A 19,136-nucleotide genomic window follows, 5' to 3' on the forward strand; every position below is an offset into this window, starting at 1 on the left:
CAGGGTTTGTTTGTTATTTTCTCACGTTTAAGTTAACTAGATCCTTTATGGAGGAAGCAGCACCACAGAACAGGTATAGGAAAAGGAGGGTGGGTGGATATTAAGATCCAGTGGTGCCTCAATTTTTTGGACACCGTACACAGCTGTGTATTCTGCATATAGGTAAGGCCGGCCCTGGTGTTAGCTCAGCTATTTGGTGCCCAGCTCTGAGTACCTGTGTTACCTTAGCAATGGCAGTTCCTGAGTTACTGTGCCTAGTGTCTTCCCCGCTGTGTGACTAGGATCCTGGATCCTTCATGCTGCAGTAAGACGAGTGATCCTTTAGGAGTGCATTGTGGGGGAAATTTGTCTTACCAGCCCTCAGGTTATTTAGCCTGTGTCCGAAACACAAGGTGGGCAGGGTCCCACCTTGAGTGAAAGGAGCACCCTACCTGTAGCCTCTATCCCTAGACAGGCCAACCAGTCTGGGTATATTTCATAGGTGCCAAAAAAAGTCCTTAGCATCCATTAGCAGCCATGCCCCCCTTTGCTTCTTGCCCACCATCTGCCCTGCTGATCAGCTCCTCCCTCCCACAATCAGCTGTTCTGTGGTGTACAGGAGATACTGGGAGAGGATACATTGATGAGGTGTGCTTGGGAAAGGTGGTAGAAAAGAGGTGGGAAAGAGGCAGGGCAGGAGAGGAGCAGGGGGAGCAGGAAGAGGCAGGGCAGGGGTGGGGCCTGGGGAAAGAGTGCAGCAGGGGGATGGAAGTGCGGGACAGGGTTCAAGTGTCCCCCCCAGGTAGAGAGGAAGTCAGTGCCAGTGGTTAACTTGGCAAGTTAACTCTGCTGTGAAGACACAGCCTGAAGAGTTTGCAAGACTGGGACCCGTGTCCCTTGGGTAGGCTCTCGAATGAAATGGAGACATCCTTCTTTCCAACTGATTTCTATCGTGTCTGCCTGGAGTGGGTAATGTGGGCACTGAAAGCTTTGGGGTCATTGTAACGCAAGCAAGTTCTCCAGTGTTCAGTTGCCCCGTGCTTTCCACTAGGAGCTTTATTCCTTTCTCTGGTGACTGTAAATCCCTCCTCTACTCACCACCCTCACCGCCAGCCTCCCAGTCCTCCGGCCACCGCACCATCAATTATGCCATGAGAAGGCTGATCAATCTCATGTCTAAACGTGATAATGAGACCCTGCTTTTCATCACAGGAAACAAAGAGACCTTTACTCTGATTAATCTTCTCGTTTCGAGCCGGGAGCGAGAGAACGGATGCAAACACCTGAGCCTCCCAGACTCAATTTCAGTGAGAATCGCAGACATTTCTCCAGCTGGCTGAGGGGGGCCTTCATTCCATTTCGTCTTATCCTGCTGCTGCTGCTATCTACACTGCAGCTTCGGCAGGGGAAAAGATCCCCTGGGAGGTACATACCCCACTCAGTCCTCAATGGCTCAGCTTGAGCCCTGGCCTACTCCGCTTGTGGCAGGGGATAGGCAAGATGAAATGAGTTTCTGGCTTCTCAGCATACTTCCTGCCCTTTATTCACCAAGGGTGTGTCTAGACTACATGCCTCCTTCGACGGAGGCATGTAGATTAGCCAGATCGGAAGAGGGAAATGAAGCCGCGATTAAAATAATCGCGGCTTCATTTAAATTTAAATGGCTGCCCAGATCTGCCGATCAGCTGTTTGTCGGCAGATCGGGGGAGTCTGGACGCGATGCCCCGACAAAGAAGCCTTTCTTCATTGACACAGGTAAGCCTGAAGCTGACAGAGTTGCCTTGACCCAGCTGGCTGAGAGGGCCCCACCCATGGGTGTCCCGTGAGCCTGGGCAAACTAGGCAGTTGCCTAGGGTACTGCTGGCCCGGGCACCCGATGATGACATCACGGGGCGCCGGAGCACCCCGTGATTACATCATGGCCATTGATGGCCATGCAGGCGGGGGCGCCGATAGCGCCTTCTGCCTGGGGTGCCAGCTGCCGCAGCCGGCCTCAGGCCGCTCCTGGCCCCACCCCTACAGCTCTGCTGAGCCTGCTCCAACTGGAGGCCAACTATAAAGGCCTCTGGAGTAGCTCAGTCAAGGCTGACTGCTGAAGGGGAAGGAGGTGGTGCTGGAGCTCCAGGGGAGGAAGCGTAGCCAGACCAAATGGTGGCAACCAGACCATGAAGCGCAAGCCTGGCACGTGAGGACAGAGAGGACTTCTTACAAGTTCTGGTAGGAAGTAGTCCAGGGCAGGGATTTGCTCCCCGAGCTCTCAGCGTGTTGTGGCAGGATTCCCCATTAAGCGAGCAATGGACCATGCCACAGCCAGCAGGGCCCTGGGCTGGAACCCAGTGCAGAGGGAAGCCTAGGTCCCCTTATCCTCTCCCTAGATACCTCCACACAAGGGAGCTTTTCCGGTGCATAATGTCTGAAGCCACTGGGCTGTAATACCCTGAACGGAGGGACTTGCATATTGACTGAGGCCACTGAGCCATAATACCCTGAATGGAGGGACTTGCATATTGACCGAGACTGCTGGGCCATGATACCTGCATACAGGGGCATGCAACTTGACTGAGATTACTAGACTATAATACCCTGAGGCCGTTGGGCCATTCTGTAAATAGACCCAGTGGCTGTTAGGTCACTCAATCAGAGAGAATAAGTTTGAGGGGCCTCTGAGGACCTGTTGCCCCTTGACAGGGGGACATGTCAGATCCGAGGGCACTTTCTGCAGGAACTTGTTTCTCTCATCAAACTTTCCCTTCCTCCAGGATAAAGACCTAGAGTTGGGGCTTGGTCCTGCCATGAGTGCCGAGAACGGGACTTGATAACCTTTCAGTCCTATGCAGGGCTGGATTACCCAATAGGCAGACTAAGCATGTGCTTAGGGCACCAGCAAAGCAGGGGCACCAAAAAAAAAAAGAAAAAAAGAAAAAAAAAAAAAAGAGATTTTACAGTATAGCATTGTTTGTCTTTTGAATTACATATGGGGGGCACATAATCTGTTCAGTGCTTAGGGCCTCTAAAGGTCTTAATCCAGCCCTGGTCCTCTGGTTCTATGATTCTATAATGAAGTGTGGCATTTGCTGGTTACTGGCCACCCCCAGGTCTCTCAGAGGAGGCAGCATCTCCATGATTCTGTCAGGAAGTGGTTGTAAGTCATTTTTGGAATCCTTTGATTTGAAAGATGCTCTGTAAACAGATAACATCACTCTACTCTCTTATTAAAAGTAACAGAGGGGCTCTCATGCTGCTGCCAAGGTGTAGTGATCAGGGGTGGCCGCTCATTGACCCCGAGGGGGAAGAACCCCTCTGTGAGCCCATGTTGGCCGAGCCGTGTCCTGCCCCTTTAACTCCCCAGAAGCCAAGGGGCGGGACAGGGAGGATAAAAGCCCCACCCAGGAGCTCACTAGGCTCTCAGCCACCAGAGGAAGCAGAGGAGGGCCCTAAGGACCTTGGAGGAGCTGCAGTCTGGCCTGGACCACCAGGCCCTTGCTCCGTAGAGGAGACCTTCTGTACCCTGCCCAAGGGTTCAGACTACCATGACCTCGAGAACCAGCAGCCAGTGTGGAGCCATGTAGATGTTGAGGGAGTTAGGCAGTGGCCCGGGGAAGCCAACAACTGGCAGGCTGATCTCATAACATTCTAGAGTGTGTCAGTGTGTTGCGGTCCGGATCCCTGCTGACTCCACTGCTAGGGGCCTGGGCTAGGATCCCCACGTCGCCCCTGCCGCCCCATATACGGGGTGGCAGTCTCCTCCTCCCAACTCGTACCTGGGGAACTGCATTTGTTTGCTACCCCACCCTGAACCAGGGCCTGGGCCGTATTAACTTTGGATCTGTGTTTGTTTGCTGCCCCACCGCGAGCCAGGGCCTGGGTCTTACTAACTTTGGAACTGCTTTGGTTTGCTGCTCTGCCCTGAACCAGGGCCAGGGCCTTGCTCACTGTGGGACTGCTTTGCTTTGCTGCCCACCCTGAACCAGGCCTGGGGCTTATTGACTGTGGGACAGTGTTGGTATTGCTGCCTGCCTTATTCTCAGGGTCCCCAGTTTGGACGCAGCCACTAGACCGGTACTTACAGGCCTGAGCACAGGTCAGGGACCAAGGACTCAAGTGGCTGGCTTACACAAGGACAGGAAAATTTCCTGTGAGAAGCAGGACTGTCCTGGGACCAGCAGGACCTCTCCAGCAATTCTGTTAAAATTTGAAAATGGTACCTTGGCTAGTTAGGTTAATCCCACATATATCTCTTCCCTCTCCCCACCTATATATCCAGGTGCTAATATAAATCCTGTTTAAAGATGGCACAGTGGCTGGTTAGGTTTGTCTGGACTGTGTGAAAGCCTCCTGTAAAGCATTTTGTAATTATTTTTTATTAAAGGCATTGAGTTGTAATGCATTCTCCAGGGATACCTGGGTACATATCACCTTGTCAAGGACTTTTCCCCTGCAGACTTGTGGGTGTGGTGGCAGCTTGTCTCATTTCATCTTATCGCACTCTTCTTGGAGCGTGACTTTTCTCTGCGGGCATGACATCATCCCCAGGATGAACTAAAGGTCTGGATTTTCACTTTCTTCTCTCAGACCCTCTAACTCCTGAAATGTTGTGTCCTCAGCCAAATGTCATGCTACTGGATACACCTAGCAAGCTGCTGCCATGGCCAGAAGTCCGCAATGAAAGGCCGGAAGTGGGACAATGCGATACTTGATGATATCTGTCAAACCAGAGGTCTGGCTAAAGTGCCATTCTCTGTGATCACTCAGCCTCTGACCTGTTTCTGCCACATCATAGGCTCAGCTTCCTATAATGAGAGAGCCCGCACCGTGGAAGCTTCTGAGCCCTTGTCAAGGTTGCTCGCTAGACCTGTAGCTCACTGTGCTCTTCTCTCATTCTGGGGATCGTGTGAGTAACAATTATGCTACAGAATTGCTTCTCACTCGGCTGGGTTTTGGGCACCTAATTGCACCAGCTCAGTTTAGCTCCTGGTGGCAGTGTAGGTGCAGCACCTTGTACTTATGCAATGCCTCCCAAACGGACTCCCTTTTCATAACATCCTCCCCAATGAGCAAATGCCAGCCACAGCCAGACACGGAGGCTGACACCCACCACCTCCCTGTAGATACCAGCTAGCAGTGAATCACACGCCACAACGTTCCCCAGCCTCCTCCATATACCAAGTGGCTCTGAAGGACACTTCAGGGCCCTATCCACCCACTGCCTCTAAGCAGGAAGTACTTGTCATGGTAACTGCTGCCGGACAATATAATTCAAACATTTTAGAGTAAATGCTTTGTGGAAGAAATCTGAGTCACCAGCGTCTGAATAATCAGAATGGAAACAGCCCCAGTGACACTACTGCTTTTTGAACAACTGCCCCAAGATCAGGATCACCAGCTGGTATTTCCCCCCTGCCTTATTCCTGTGTTAAATGGAGCCTGTCCAAGCATTGGCCAGTGCCCTCTGGTCAGGGCCCTGGAAGTTCATTCTGGGTTGGGAATTGGGGTCACCATGTGAGACGGCAGGAAATCATTCTGTGCAGGAGACAATATTGGGCTTGCTAAGCCCACGGGTCTGCTGAGTGGGTGGGAGATGAGAAAACTGGGCTGTCCTGCCAGCGGTGGAAAGCTTGGTTTGGAGTGTAAAGAAAGGTCATACTTCCGAAGGCCCCCAGACTTGGGCTTGGTGTCTACAAAACTGCGGGGATTCTCATGAGTGGGAGATCTCAGGAGGCTTCAGATAACTGAGTTTGAAGCACCTGGCTGGAAATACGGGGCAAATAAAGCTTTTCTCATTATCATTTTTGCTTCCAGTTGGAGGGCTGGAGACTGGAAATGAATAAGAGAGAATGAGGCGTGGTTTGAATTGGCAACCACCTAGCATAGCCCTATTTCTGGACCAGTGAGCAAGGCCGCCTGAGAGTGCTGTTAGTTCAGTGGAGAGGTGCTTTTCTTCCCCTCTACCATTGATTACTTTTCTGTTGGAAATCCCACCCATCTCTTCGTCCAATCTGCCCGATGTTCTCCAGAATGTGCCAGTAGAGGGAGCCTGCTCTCTTGCTACCTCATCGGAAAGGTTTCCCGTTTCCTTTTGATGTCTCGAGGCACTGTTAGTGCCCCTGGCCAGGGGCAGATTGCCAGTGTTGGTGTGCTAGAGGCCAGTGCCTGACTAATCCGCACAAGGCCCTGAGTCCTATTTTTCAGCTTCTCTCCCCTGTTTGATCTTTCCAGATTACCTCTACTCAGGCTATGTCTACACTCGCGGCTTCTTGCGCGAGGAATATGCAAATGAGGCTAAGCGTGGAATATCGCCGAGCCTCATTTGCATACCTAATGAGCCACCATTTTTTTCAGAAGAGGCTCTTGCGCAAGAAGGAGCGTCTACACTGCCTTTTCTTGCGCAAGAAAAACCCTCTTGCGCAATGCTGCTACATCTATTACTTTTCAGGAAGAAAGGCATTGCACAAGAGGGTTTTTCTTGCACAAGAAGGGGCAGTTCAGACACTCCTTCTTGCGCAAGAGCCTCTTCTGAAAAAAATGGTGGCTCATTAGGTATGCAAATGAGGCTTGGCGATATTCCACGCTTAGCCTCATTTGCATATTACTCGCGCAAGACATCGCGAGTGTAGACATAGCATAGAGTGTTACTCAATCCTGACCTGAAGCAGCAGGTTGCTCTAGTCCGACTAGCTCTGCCTGTGTGTTTCAGTCCTGGCCTGCAACACCCCAGGGTGGTCCATTACTAGAGCCTCCACACTGCTTTATCAAGTCACTGTAACCCTGTTTACAGCTTCAGTACAGAGTGTGGGACTGTGTGTGTGTGTGTGTGTGTGTGTGTGTGTGTGTGTGTGTGTGTGTACTTTATTGGCTGTGTCTACACTGGCGGCTTCTTGCACAAGAACAGCTGTTCTTGCGCAAAAACTTGCCGGGTGTCTACACTGCACATGTGTTCTTGCGCAAGTAAATTTACAGTCTAGCATCGGAAAACAGGGCTTCTTCCAGAAGAGTTATTCCTCTCCCCATGAGGAATAAGCCCTCTTGCACAAGAGCTCTTATTGCAAGAGGGCAGTGTAGACAGGCAACATGAATTTCTTGTGCAAGAAACCCCTATGGCTAAAATGGCTATCAGAGCTTTCTTGCGCAAGAGAGCGTCCACATTGCCATAGACGCTCTTGCGCAAAAGCACATGCCAGTGTAGACGCGCTCTTGTGGAAGACTTTGCGCAAGAACTCTTCCGCAAAACAGTTGTTGTGCAAGAAGCTGCCAGTGTAGACGTAGCCTGTGTGTGTGTGTGTGTGTGTGTGTGTGTGTGTGGCCTTCGTGTGTGTGTGTGTGTGTGTGTGTGTGGCCTGTGTGTGTGTGTGGGGGGGGCTTCGTGTGTGTGTGTGTGTGAGTGTGGCCTTCGTGTGTGTGTGTGTGTGTGTGTGTGTGTGTTTAACAAGAAATCCACATTCCACAGTCATGCAAAACTGGGACAAATTACCGTTGTGGTGTTTCTTCTGTAATAATTATCTGCTAAGAATGAAGCCAAATTCCACTTGCGTGGGGAGATGGAAGGGGCTAAGCAACATTCTGAGTACGAACGGTGGAAAGTAGGTGTGATGAGGGACCGCAGCCTTTAGGGACACACTTAACACAGCCTCATTTCTGTCATGTCTTGGTGCCTCGTGCAGAGAGAGCTTGCACTACAAATATCTGCAACAGACAGGCAAACCCATATCCAAGGCTGTTCTCTGTAGCTGAGGTGCCAGAGAAATGGCACAACCTTCTAGCTCTTAAGTAAAGAAGGTGCTTTGGATTAAAAGGCCCAGGCAGAGTTTTTCCTTCCCACAGCTCATTTCCTTCGGGTTTAAAAAATGAAAATGAAAATGTGACCCTGCTCCTGCTCCTCTGAAGAGGTAAAGACAGGCACATTCCTCCTACCAGTCTACTCTGGAATGACTCAGTGAGGTGAGGGAAATATCTGCCTCTGTGGGCCTCATTCTCTGCACACTCACATCCATAGCCAAGGCAGTGACTTCAGTTACTCCCATGTAAACAGGTTATGAAAGTGCAATCTGGCCTTGAGTCAGTCATCTGGAGCCCCTTGTAATGTGGTGGGAGTCTGTCCTTTGTCAGGCTTGTATCTTTTCTCTCTCATGCCTTCCCTTTGTCTCTCCAGTCTTCCTTCCCCTCCTCTCTCCATCCTGCCCTTTCCACATAACTGATTAAACTGACCTGAACATTTATACAGTGAACCTCAATTAACACCGGTATTTTGGTGTATGACCCTCCTCAACCCCCCACCTTCTGTAGGTCCATTAAACTACCTTCTGAAGGGGTAATTTCCTCCTTTGCTTTGTGATCCAATGGGATATGCCACCTCTAACATCTGTAGCAGCTCAGAGGATGAATACCTAATGAGGACTCAAAGCTGGCCCTGCTCTAGAGAACAAACACTGCGGACAGATGGTCGATCATTACCCATTTTTATTAATTACTGCCTCTACAGTCTTTGATTTGGTCCATATGGGAGACTCTCCTCATGCAAGCAGCAGTTTCAGCTATTTGGTAGGGGAGAAATCCTTCTCTTAATTAAGCTGAATGTCCTATTCCTTCTAGTCTGCTTTGAGGCCTAAAGATTGTTTTCTTTACATTAACTTTCTCAGAAGAAAAGGGGGGAAATGTTTTATCCAGCTGTCATCCAAGCAGACAGCCTTTTTGCTCTATCTTTCCACTGAATTGTAACTTCCAGAATAAATCTTCAGGATTGATGTTTTAGTTTCTGCTTGTTGGGGCAGGAAGCTATCCCTTGGAGGGAATGTGAGTGCATTGAAAATGTATTGGGACAAACTGGATTGCAATGGAGTAGGGATGGCCTTACCATGAGGCGATTTGAGGCAGCTGCCTCAGGTGCCAGACTGTGGGGTGGGGAGATGGGGGCACTAGGACCCAGAGTGTAGAAAATTGTATCTGCTGCTGATGCATATGTATTCTCTCTGCTCCAGAGAGGGGGCGTCATTTGAGTTCCCTGCCTCAGGTGCCAAGATGTTGTGGGCCGGCCTTGGAATGGAGCTGTAACATTGTGCAACAGCTAAGGATCTTTCCCCTTGTTTTTCCACAGACCAAGGTGGGCCAGAACCAAGCCCCTGGATCTAAACATCTCTGACATTGAGGACGTTTAGCCCCTGAGAGAACCTTTGAGCCCATCTTTACCGCGCACACATGCACGTGTCCGAGGCAGGGGCACAAGAGCTTGGCGAGGCTAGCTAGAGGATCGGAGAGTGGAATGAGTAAAATGTAAGTCCTTGGCCACCATCATGGAAAAGCTGAACCATTTTCACTCACCACCTTCCAGAATTCTAATTGCCACACATAGCTCAGTGCAAGCGCAGTACCAGGACATGATGCTCTCCCACTTGGTTCAGACCAGTTGTGAGTCATTACATTTCCCCTTGATTTTTGTTGGAGGGACATTCCCCCCCCCCCCCCCCCAGCGTCACTTCCCTGCTCATCTCCATCTCAGACAAGCCAGGAAATGTATTTTCGATGTATTAATTAAAATGCCTTTGCAGCAGAACATCTGCACTGAGAGCGATAGATCACTGAGGTGTGTGCGTGTTGTGGGCTTCCAGATAACTCATTGCTTTGCATAATTTAGTCTTGCCAACACAGCAATAATTTTCATAGCCTGTGATCCTCAAGTATGTGATTATAAATCAGAGGTCTGACGCCATGTGCCCTAAATGCTGGATTATAGAAAGATAATTCATTTAGCAATGCTGAAATCGGAATCTTGCTCACCTCTCCTTGAGTGGGTTAGGAGGTCTGACATTAGGATATTTTGTTTTGTTAAATTCCATTTTGTGTGAGCAATGGGTCTTTTCAGGTATCTGTGACTGGCACTCACGTAATGGGTAGATGCTTTCTGCCCATGATCATATTCAATTCCCTTACTATACGGCTTGTAGCTGGCTAGTTTGAAAGATAAATAGGACATGAAATACAGAATTTCCAGTCAATAAAAGGAAACCTGAGAGGCTTTTTATATCTTGCTTCTGTCATACTTTGTTGGTGTTTTAGCTGCAGACCATTTGACAGCTGATCATAAAGCCTTTGTTTCTTCCTCTGGGAGAATTAAATTAAGAGCATTTAATTTGATTCCAAAGAGATTCCCCTGCATGATTGGCGAACTTGATCCTTTATTGGCAGCCATGCCAAAACTGGATCACTTTAGCGGTCTTTCAGACTATGAATTAAAATTGACTTGGTTACCTCTCACCTTCCTCCTTTTCCTCACCATGAGCCAATTACATACTCTCCATCTGGCAGTAGTGACTCATGGGGACTGGTTAACTTCCTACATTAATATACTTCTGTTGCCTTCAGTGGAATTACTTCTGGCTTGACACTGCTGAGCATGGAGGATCAAGCCTGTAGTTCTATAGGAGAATTGCCGTGCAACTGAAGGTTGTTAGACTAGCATTCCTAGAAATTGAAGTATTTCATTTATCACCAGAGCAGGTACACAAGTGTTCCCCATAATGGCCTGCTACGTGTCTCAAACCTTACCCGAAGGGACTACTTTTAAGGCCTCTATGGGCCATTCGGTCATTGGCTTCTCGACTGGATAATAAACTGGGATCCATAACCTGGTCGGTTTTCTTCTGCAAGATCTGACACCAGCCATGCCCCAGAGGGAAAGGTGCTGGATTCTTTGCTGGGTGTGTTTGAAATGTGTTTGAGATGGAATATGCCCTTCAGGCACTGCGAGCTTATTGCCTCTGTGGCACCCTCTTGCAGTCCCTCAGGGCATGACTCTCCCAGCTGTGGGTCTCTGCTGGTCAGTCACTGTCTCTGTGAGGTCTGACGCAGTGGTGCTTTAGCTTCTAGCCAACACACAGTTCTGTCTTTTCCCTTACAGGAGTTCAAGTCCAAAAGAAATGAGGAACAAAACCCTCACAATTCAAAGCAGAGTCACCTGACCACCCTTTGGTGGGATCCAGCCTTTCTATCCAGGGCTTGATTCTGAACAGTCTGAACATCCTCCGAGATATGGTTGTCCCTGCTAATGGGGTGGGGGAATGGAGGAGTGTCATCCTGCCAGCAAGCGAGCTCAGCCTCTGGGCTGCAACCAAGCTTCCTTCCCATCAAGAGAAGCAGAGCTTTAATCTCTCCCTGGTCAGTCCTGGGCTAGGTCTTCTCCTTTTAACTAACCTCTCCAGGCTGACCTTTGCTGCAGGTTAGTGGGCAAGGCCAGCTTGGTCCATGTCCTCTTATTAACCCTCTCATAGAATCATAGAATAATAGGACTGGAAGGGACCTCAAGAGGTCATCGAGTCCAGCCCCCCGCCCTCAAGGCAGGACCAAGCTCCACCTACACCATCCCTGACAGATGTCTATCTAACCTGTTCTTAAATATCTCCAGAGAGGGAGATTCCACCACCTCCCTTGGCAATTTATTCCAATATTTGACCACCCTGACAGTTAGGAATTTTTTCCTAATGTCCAATCTAAACCTCCCCTGCTGCACTTTAAGCCCATTACTCCTTGTCCTGTCCTCAGAAACCAAGAGGAACAAATTTTCTCCTTCCTCCTTGTGACACCCTTTTAGATATTTGAAAACCGCTATCATGTGCCCCCTTAATCTTCTTTTTTCCAAACTCACATTGTGAGTGTGGAACCTCCCTGCCCCATCATAGGCAATCTCTGGCATGAACCACCTATCCTTCCAGACTGCAAGTGTCCCGGGCATTTCTCTTGTGTATGGACCCCTGCCAATAGGCTGATATGCTTCTAGTCAGGACGCTGATGTATCTTAAAGATGGTTGCTCACCGTGATTTGATGAAGTAAATAAGTTGTGGCACAGAGAAAAGGGTGTGGATTCCCAGGAGGCTAGTAACTATGACAGCAGTCGCAGCTTTGTGTAGGTTAGACCGTACCGAGAGAGCACAGACTGTGAATTAACAAGAGTCTGTTCTTGGCTTGAAGGTCAATTTTACTGGTTTGGCTGAAGGAACCTCATTTACTAATTGTCACTCTGGTTCCAGCGGCATATAGTCACCAAGGTTTCAGAAACAAATTTGACTGTATGGAAAGCCGCCTTTAACCCACATCTTGCCAAGTTTACCAAGTGCTTACAGTCCTCTAAATATCTTGGATGGATAGATTAGACAATACAAATCAGTGCTTCCCAATGTCCCACAGGTCTGGCCCTTCCGCCTATACTGCACTTGGCATGCTGTGGGAGTCCCAATTATAAGAGAAGCTCATGCAGATCAAGGGTAGAAAACAACTGCTTTGTAGCATGATGATTATATTGCCCTCTCGGTGATTCTTGTCCCAGTTTCCTATGTAAGTGGAAGACCATTTCTGAAATGAGCTTAGCCATCCTCAGCAAGTCCTGGTTCTTATTTACCAAGAGCAATTGTTTCTGAGTGATTTCTCACTTCCCTTTTTTCTCTTCCCATGGCTGTTCTACCCACCTGTCCTAATTTGGGCAGGTGGATCAGGTGTCGGAACTGAGGAGAGAGAATTCCTCCAAGATCTGCACAGTAATCTGCAAGTGTCTGACTGCAATGGCAGATGAAGGTGCACCCAATGCCAACTGCATGAGCTACAGTGACTCCACTTCTAATGACCAATTTACTGGTCTAAGCAGAGAAGCCACTGCTTTTGTTCAGTTGGTTTGTTGCTCTTGCGGGTTTACTGTGGTGCTATAGCATTATATGAACTCAGCAGATGTAGCCAATTTTCTCAACAATGCCAAATGAGTCTGTGTCAACTCTCTTTTATTGGAATTAGCTCGAGGTATTTGCTCTTGACAGCAGCACTTTGCACCACATTGTTCTGCACTCTTTTGAACACCACATCAATGAAAAGAAAATGACCAAAGCGACACATTCAGAAGCCTACTGCTTTGTTTTTGTGTCAGTGTTGCGCCCTGGACTCTTATTTAAAAGCTGCAGTCAGATTGGTTTCAGTACAGGTTGAACCTCTCGATCCTGGCACTCTCTGGTCCGGCATCATTCGCGGTCTGGCATGATTTTAGTTAGCTTGATGTCCACATATCGTGGGTGTGGCCAAGTTTCCCATGGTCCTATAAAGTTTGTTTACAGCCACCAGGCCTGGCTCTCAGGATGGCTACGTCTACACTGGCCCCTTCTTCGGAATAGCCATGCTAATTTAGAACTTTGAAATACGGAAATGCACGGGGGATTTAAATATCCCCCGCCGGATTTAAATAAACATGGCCGCCGCTTTTTTCCGGCTTGGGGAAAAGCTGGAAAAGAGCGTCCAGACTGGCGAGATCCTCCGGAATAAAGCCCTATTCCGGAGGATCTCTTATTCCTACTTGAATAAGAATAAGCTTTTCCCCAAGCCGGAAAAAAAGCGGCGGCCATGTTTATTTAAATCCGGCGGGGGATATTTAAATCCCCCGCGCATTTCCCTATTCCAAAGTTCTAAATTAGCATGGCTATTCCAAAGAAGGGCCCAGTGTAGACACAGCCGATATGTCTACACTGCATGCTTATTTGAAATAAGGTATTCCGGAATAGTTTTGCCAAAATATCTTATTTCAAAATAGCATATCTACACTGCAGGGAAGCCTCAAAACTAGTCCGAGGCAGGCTTCCCTAATATAGACGTGCTATCTCGATTTAGAGCCCCTCAGGGATGTATGCTGTTATTTAGCTCTGATTTACCCGTAAATGTCTTTGAAGAGCCCAGTAAGCAGTGGAAGTGTTGGTGACGCTGCTAGACAATATTGACCTCCCGTGGTCTGGCAAATTCTCTGGTCTGGCACTAGTCAGGTCCCAAGTGTACCAGATTAGAGAGATTTAACCTGTACAATTAAAAGATTCATGTTCCACTCTATGCTGCCTGAGGGAAGGCCAAAGGCGGGAAATGACCTGTTTTGTGAATAAAGGTCAGTCCAAGTTTCCTACTGACTTTTCTGAGTATACTAATGATTAGACTGTTTCTCTAGTCAATATTAGAATAAGAGCGAGGCCTGAACCAAGCCCCTTAATGCAAAATTTTGAGTGTTGGAAATTTGGATTCCCGTGTGAATTTCTGGTGTGGGCCTATCTCCAATTATGAGCTGTACTTTGCTCATGTTGTTTACTGCTGTCACCGTCTCCTGCTTTGCAGACTCAAAGGGCCTGCTTCCCCCCCCCCCCCAACATCAAAGCATCATAAATTCAAGGTTGTGGCAAAACTCTACCTGCAATTGCACACCCAATGCACGGGGAAATTTCCAGAACTGTGTGCACAAATTGTCATTGGATGTCCAATGGTTTATTTGCAAATACTAATATCCACCCTGCATGCACAATTGTGGTAATCAGCCATGAAAATGGAATGTGTCATTGTACGTGCATTTTTTCCATATGGCTCTTAGCTTTCAGATGCTTTGAAAATCAAGTCTAAAGACCCCATTGGGGCTTATCTTCCAGGAGTTGGCATCTCTGCTATGTTTTATTAGCTGTATGCCTTAGTTGGTATTGTGCTACTTTATTTTGTATGGAGACAAACCCAGAGACAGTTTAATTCAGGAACACTCACTCAAAGGTGTCCTTTCATTTACTGCTTTTATAATCAGCAATCTATAACTGTTCAGTGCACCCAAGAGATTGCTAGGTCTGAAGAGTTTGCATATGTAGAGGAATAACAGTTCCCATGGCCAAGGTGCATCAGCTGGCTTGTTTTTTCCCTATCTCAAAGAAATACCATTTTAGTTGTGCAGCTTTTCCTTGTCCTTTCACCCTCCCTACATCTGTTGACAAGCAGCTCATGTATTTATTGAACTGAGTATAATAATTATTCTTGGAAAGGTGTTGCTTTGAACTCAGAATAGGGAAACAGCTCATTAATTCTAAGCTTTTACTCAATTCCCTTTGTAGCTTTGTGCAAATCATTTAAACATTTGGTGCCTCCATTTTCCCCATCTGTGAATGGGACTAATAATAATAATAAAAATACTAGGAGTAGTGATTTACAGAGTGCTGAGGAATCATCAGAGAGCCCTGGCCTACACTAGAGAGTTATTTCAAAATAACTCTCCTTATTTCGAAATAACAAGCAGAGTGTCCACACTACCAAGCCAGTTATTTTGAAATAATTGCTCTTGCTTTCCTCGACGAATAATGCTTATTTCAAAATAATTCTTTTGAAATCGCAGAAGTGATTTCAAAATAACTACTCCCCAGAGTCATTCAGAGTAACTACTCCAGTGTTTCCTGGGGCTCTAAGTTGAGGTATCACGTCCACATTAGGGGAGCCTGCCCAGACTAATTGTGAGGCTTCCCTATAGTATGGACATGCTATTTGAAAATAGTTATTTCAAAATAATTTCCTAGTGTAGACATGACCTTAGTGTTTAGGAAGGGCTTCAGAAGATGAAAATACAAAGAATTTCTATTCTTATTATATATTGTGTTTATATTGGACCCTTTTGTCCAAGGATCTCTAAGCATTTTACTAATGTGAATTCATGCAGTTATATATCAATATTATAGCATACTGTATATGAGTAAAGTGAGCCCACAAAGTTGTGACTTACCTACATACAATGAGCCAAGCAAGGGTAGCCAAACATGGAACCCCAGGGTCTGGAGTTAAGAACCTAGTAGTTCTAGCAACTCAGCATTATTGGAATAGTTACCCCAGAGAAGCAATGCTACGAGACCTTTTGTTTGAGGTTTTTAAACCTAGACTGGTCAAGATACTAGAAAATGTATCCCAGGAAACAATCCCACAGAGGCAAGGAGAGGGAGCCAGTGATCCCGAAGATCTATCCAGCTCCAGCTTCTACAGCACTGTGACAATAGCATTAGCTCAGGTGTGTGGCACATTTGTAACCCTGAGCTGATGGTTCACATGTACAATAAGAACTTGGGGTGCTCCGATTTGGGGTGGGCTCAGAGGCCTAGGGGAATAGTTCACAGACCTCTAAGTAAGGGCAGGATGCGTTGTAGCTATAAAATAAGCCAAACGTATTTTCTTTAAAAAAATACTGATTTTTCCTCTCCTGTATGCAGCATTTATTCTCAAAAGCTGCATTGACCTCCCTGAAGATAATGCAAGTCCTAGGTGCTGAGCGAGGAAGGCATGTAGGATAGATGCTGATAAACATCTTGGTGGGCTTGCCCGGTGATACAAAGGTGGCTCTTGCCAGATTTCCAATCCACATAGCAACATTAATGTCACCCTCTACCACACGGGAAGGGGGAAGGGGCCGGACATGGAAGCTAACTGAGAATCTCATTGCAAATGCTGCAATCACACATTCATAGGGTTAGGAGGGACTGCAAGGGGCATCCAGTCTGACCCCCTACCAAGGTGTGAGATGTATTGTGTCTAAACCATCTGAGACAGGTATCTCCCTAGCCTCCTTTTGAAAACCTCCCGTGAAGGAGCCTCCCTTCTGAGAGAAGTATCTCCCCAGCCTCCAGATCATGTCTTACCCTAGTACCCTGCAGGGACCTCCAGACCCTCCCATCACCACTGCCCTCTGGACCCAGCCTAACACAGCCCATCTCCTGCCTTGGTCCATCCCAACACCTGCCATGAGCCCCATTCCACCCCAGCACACCACACTACTATCCCTGCCATCTAGGCTTGCACACAGTCCTCCCCTCAGCCTGCGTGAGGCCAGTGTCTCTGCTATTCCCCTTCCTCCCGCTCCCCATCCTGCAGGCGTGTTAAGCCTTTACACTGGTAACAAGTCTTTCCCTGTTTGCCTTTGATAGTGTTTGCCAATTGCCAATGTCAAAAGCTCCTCTGCTACACAAGAAGCATTAACACGTTAACTAATTCCATTCTTCCCTTTAATTCAGCTGTTAAAATGCATCTTTAGTGCTGGGAGGTATTTCGGAGCTTTATGGAGTCTCCATTTAGCATGGAGAGGGTGCAATGATTCTGTCTCACCTTGCCAACAGGCATTCCACTCCGTAACAGTGATTATACTGACGGCATCACTGGTTGCAATTCAAGGTTGTGTAGAGCTCTCTTGAAGAAGAGCTGGGTAAGAGCGAGCCAGGGGAGAGAAATGAAACTTCTGGACATTCCCCTGTTGAAATGTGGTGGGTAGTGTCACCAGCTGGGATCTGCCTGGTGTGTTAATGCTCATTTTGTCACACTCCTCAAGCATCCACACTTTTACCCTCATCTCACTCCAGTTGCCCAGATTCCTCCAACTGCAGGTTGGGGATGGTGCTAGGGTTTGCTGCATCAGTCGGGAAAGCCATAGCATTGCTGGCTGGCAAATGCAAGAGTGGAAGAGGAGCTAAGATCTGCATAGGGGGAAGACAATTTTCAAACTCAGGCTCCTGAACTGGATGTTCAAACACTACTTTGTCCTTACTATCTTCCGTTGGGTTCCTAAGCATAAGCAAGAGGTGGTTTTCACCAAGGCATCCATCTAAGCATGTGAATGCAGAGTTTGGCTGTCTGGTGAAGGTGTTCATGGGTGAAAGTTGAGCCTATAGTGTTATCACCACCTGCCACACTTCTACAAATGGTTTCTTGAGAACATGCTCAATTTTGGACAGTAAACTTTAGCTAGAACAGTTACCGGCGCATGTAGTCTGTACAGTCAAGTCTAGGAAGGAGATAAAAGCAGTCTCATCAGAAACCATTGATGCAGATTTGGGGCCAGTTAGAATTGTTTGGGCCTTATGAATAGAAGTGCTGGAAAATGGGGGGAAACAGATAATTATTTAGCACTCCTCTTCTCTCTGCAGCTTTCAGATGTTCACCACACAATTGCTCTGGAAAACGCCATCTCTCCTGGGACACTGAGCATGCATACTTCCTACTGGAATTGCCTGGCTTCCATCTACCAACCAGGTTACCATGACAGACAACAAATACTCATGAGGTTAGGAGCCCATCTCTCACTGTCAGAATGACACTTGTCCTCCAGTCGTATCCTTGGAGGCGACATTTAAGGCCGACGCTGACTGTTCACAAATAATCTTTCCATTTCACATTAGACTTTCATGAAAATGCACCGAGAAACCAGGACAAGCAGGTGAAACTGCAGAGAAGAGTTTGAATTTGCATTGCAGAACATCTCTGAAAGAGCCAGTTGCTGGTATCATATACTCCCTGTCTATCAGAGTGTACTTTGTATTGCCTCTCCTGTACCATCAGAGCACTGTACACAAACTGTATCCTTGTGACAACTTGCCGTGAGTTGAGATTCTTACCTAGTATATGATAGTGGAACTGTGGGGGTGGGAGCAGGGAGAGCACATGTTTCAGGGGGAGTTGAGTGTTGTGGCGGTGCTGGGCATAGCTCTGCCAGCAGCAATGTGTGGGAGGCCATCTGGAGGATGGAGGTGGTATCATTAGAGGAAGGATTTATAGGGCATCAGTGTTTCTATCTCATTGTGAGGCTGTTCAAGAGAGAAGACTTTAGGGGCAGGCAGGTGTTGCTGGAAATGTGAGTCTGTGTTGGGGGTAGGTCCGTGTAGATGGAAGATGGAGCAAGGTACCAGGTGTGGGTATGAATTTATTTTAAATGATTTAGAACCTGGTACAGGCAGAAATGAGGGTCTGTGTGAGACAGAGCATGTGGGAGGAGGGATTGGAAAGTGTGCTGAATCCCTGTCATGCACAGACCTTGGGCCCTATCTCCTGACAACAAGCCAGTGAACCAATTGGTTGCATTTATCCGTAAGCTGTGGCCATTATCCAAAGGAACCTGCAGTAAGGATGGCTTTTGCTTTGTTTTGCAGCCAGGCAGGCACTGGGAAGACAGCTATTAAGACTAATAAAAAACTTGGTTCCAGTATTCACTCAAGACCCCAGTTTTAACCCCATCTGAGTTACAGACTCATTGTTTGGCCTCTGGCAAGCCAGGGAGCCTCCTTATGCTTTAGCCCAACCCAGCTGAAAAATTGGGTAGAGAGCAGGAAACTGACTGCAAATCAGATGCTGTGTCTGAGCCAAACATCCTGGATAAATCAATGGCAGGGCCAACGTTCATGGGATGTTATAGGGTAATTCCTCCTATTTAAAAAACCAAATAGTTACTAAAATGTGCCAGGCCGACTCCATGGAGAGACCTTTATCTCTCAGAATGACTCCAGATACCACTGCATAATTTCTGTGCAATTTCTTTCTACACAATATTACACTGCATTAGTGTGTGTGCACGTGCAATTTCTTTCTACACAATATT

At 47.6% G+C, this 19,136-nt stretch overlaps 1 long non-coding RNA gene across 1 annotated transcript in view; it reads left to right on the forward strand.

Moving 5' to 3' along the window:
- LOC142818619 (uncharacterized) overlaps positions 1 to 18,427 on the forward strand; it is a 65,986-nt gene extending 47,559 nt beyond the window's left edge. Inside the window, exons 2-4 of the long non-coding RNA XR_012896174.2 lie at positions 9,068 to 9,243; positions 17,692 to 17,828; positions 17,944 to 18,427. This is a non-coding gene — a long non-coding RNA (uncharacterized LOC142818619). The remainder of the gene's footprint in view (positions 1 to 9,067; positions 9,244 to 17,691; positions 17,829 to 17,943) is intronic.
- The last annotated feature ends 709 nt before the right edge of the window (positions 18,428 to 19,136 follow it).

This window comes from Pelodiscus sinensis, chromosome 15 (assembly GCF_052426305.1).
Source record: "Pelodiscus sinensis isolate ZL-2025 chromosome 15, ASM5242630v1, whole genome shotgun sequence".
NCBI lineage: Eukaryota > Metazoa > Chordata > Testudines > Trionychidae > Pelodiscus > Pelodiscus sinensis.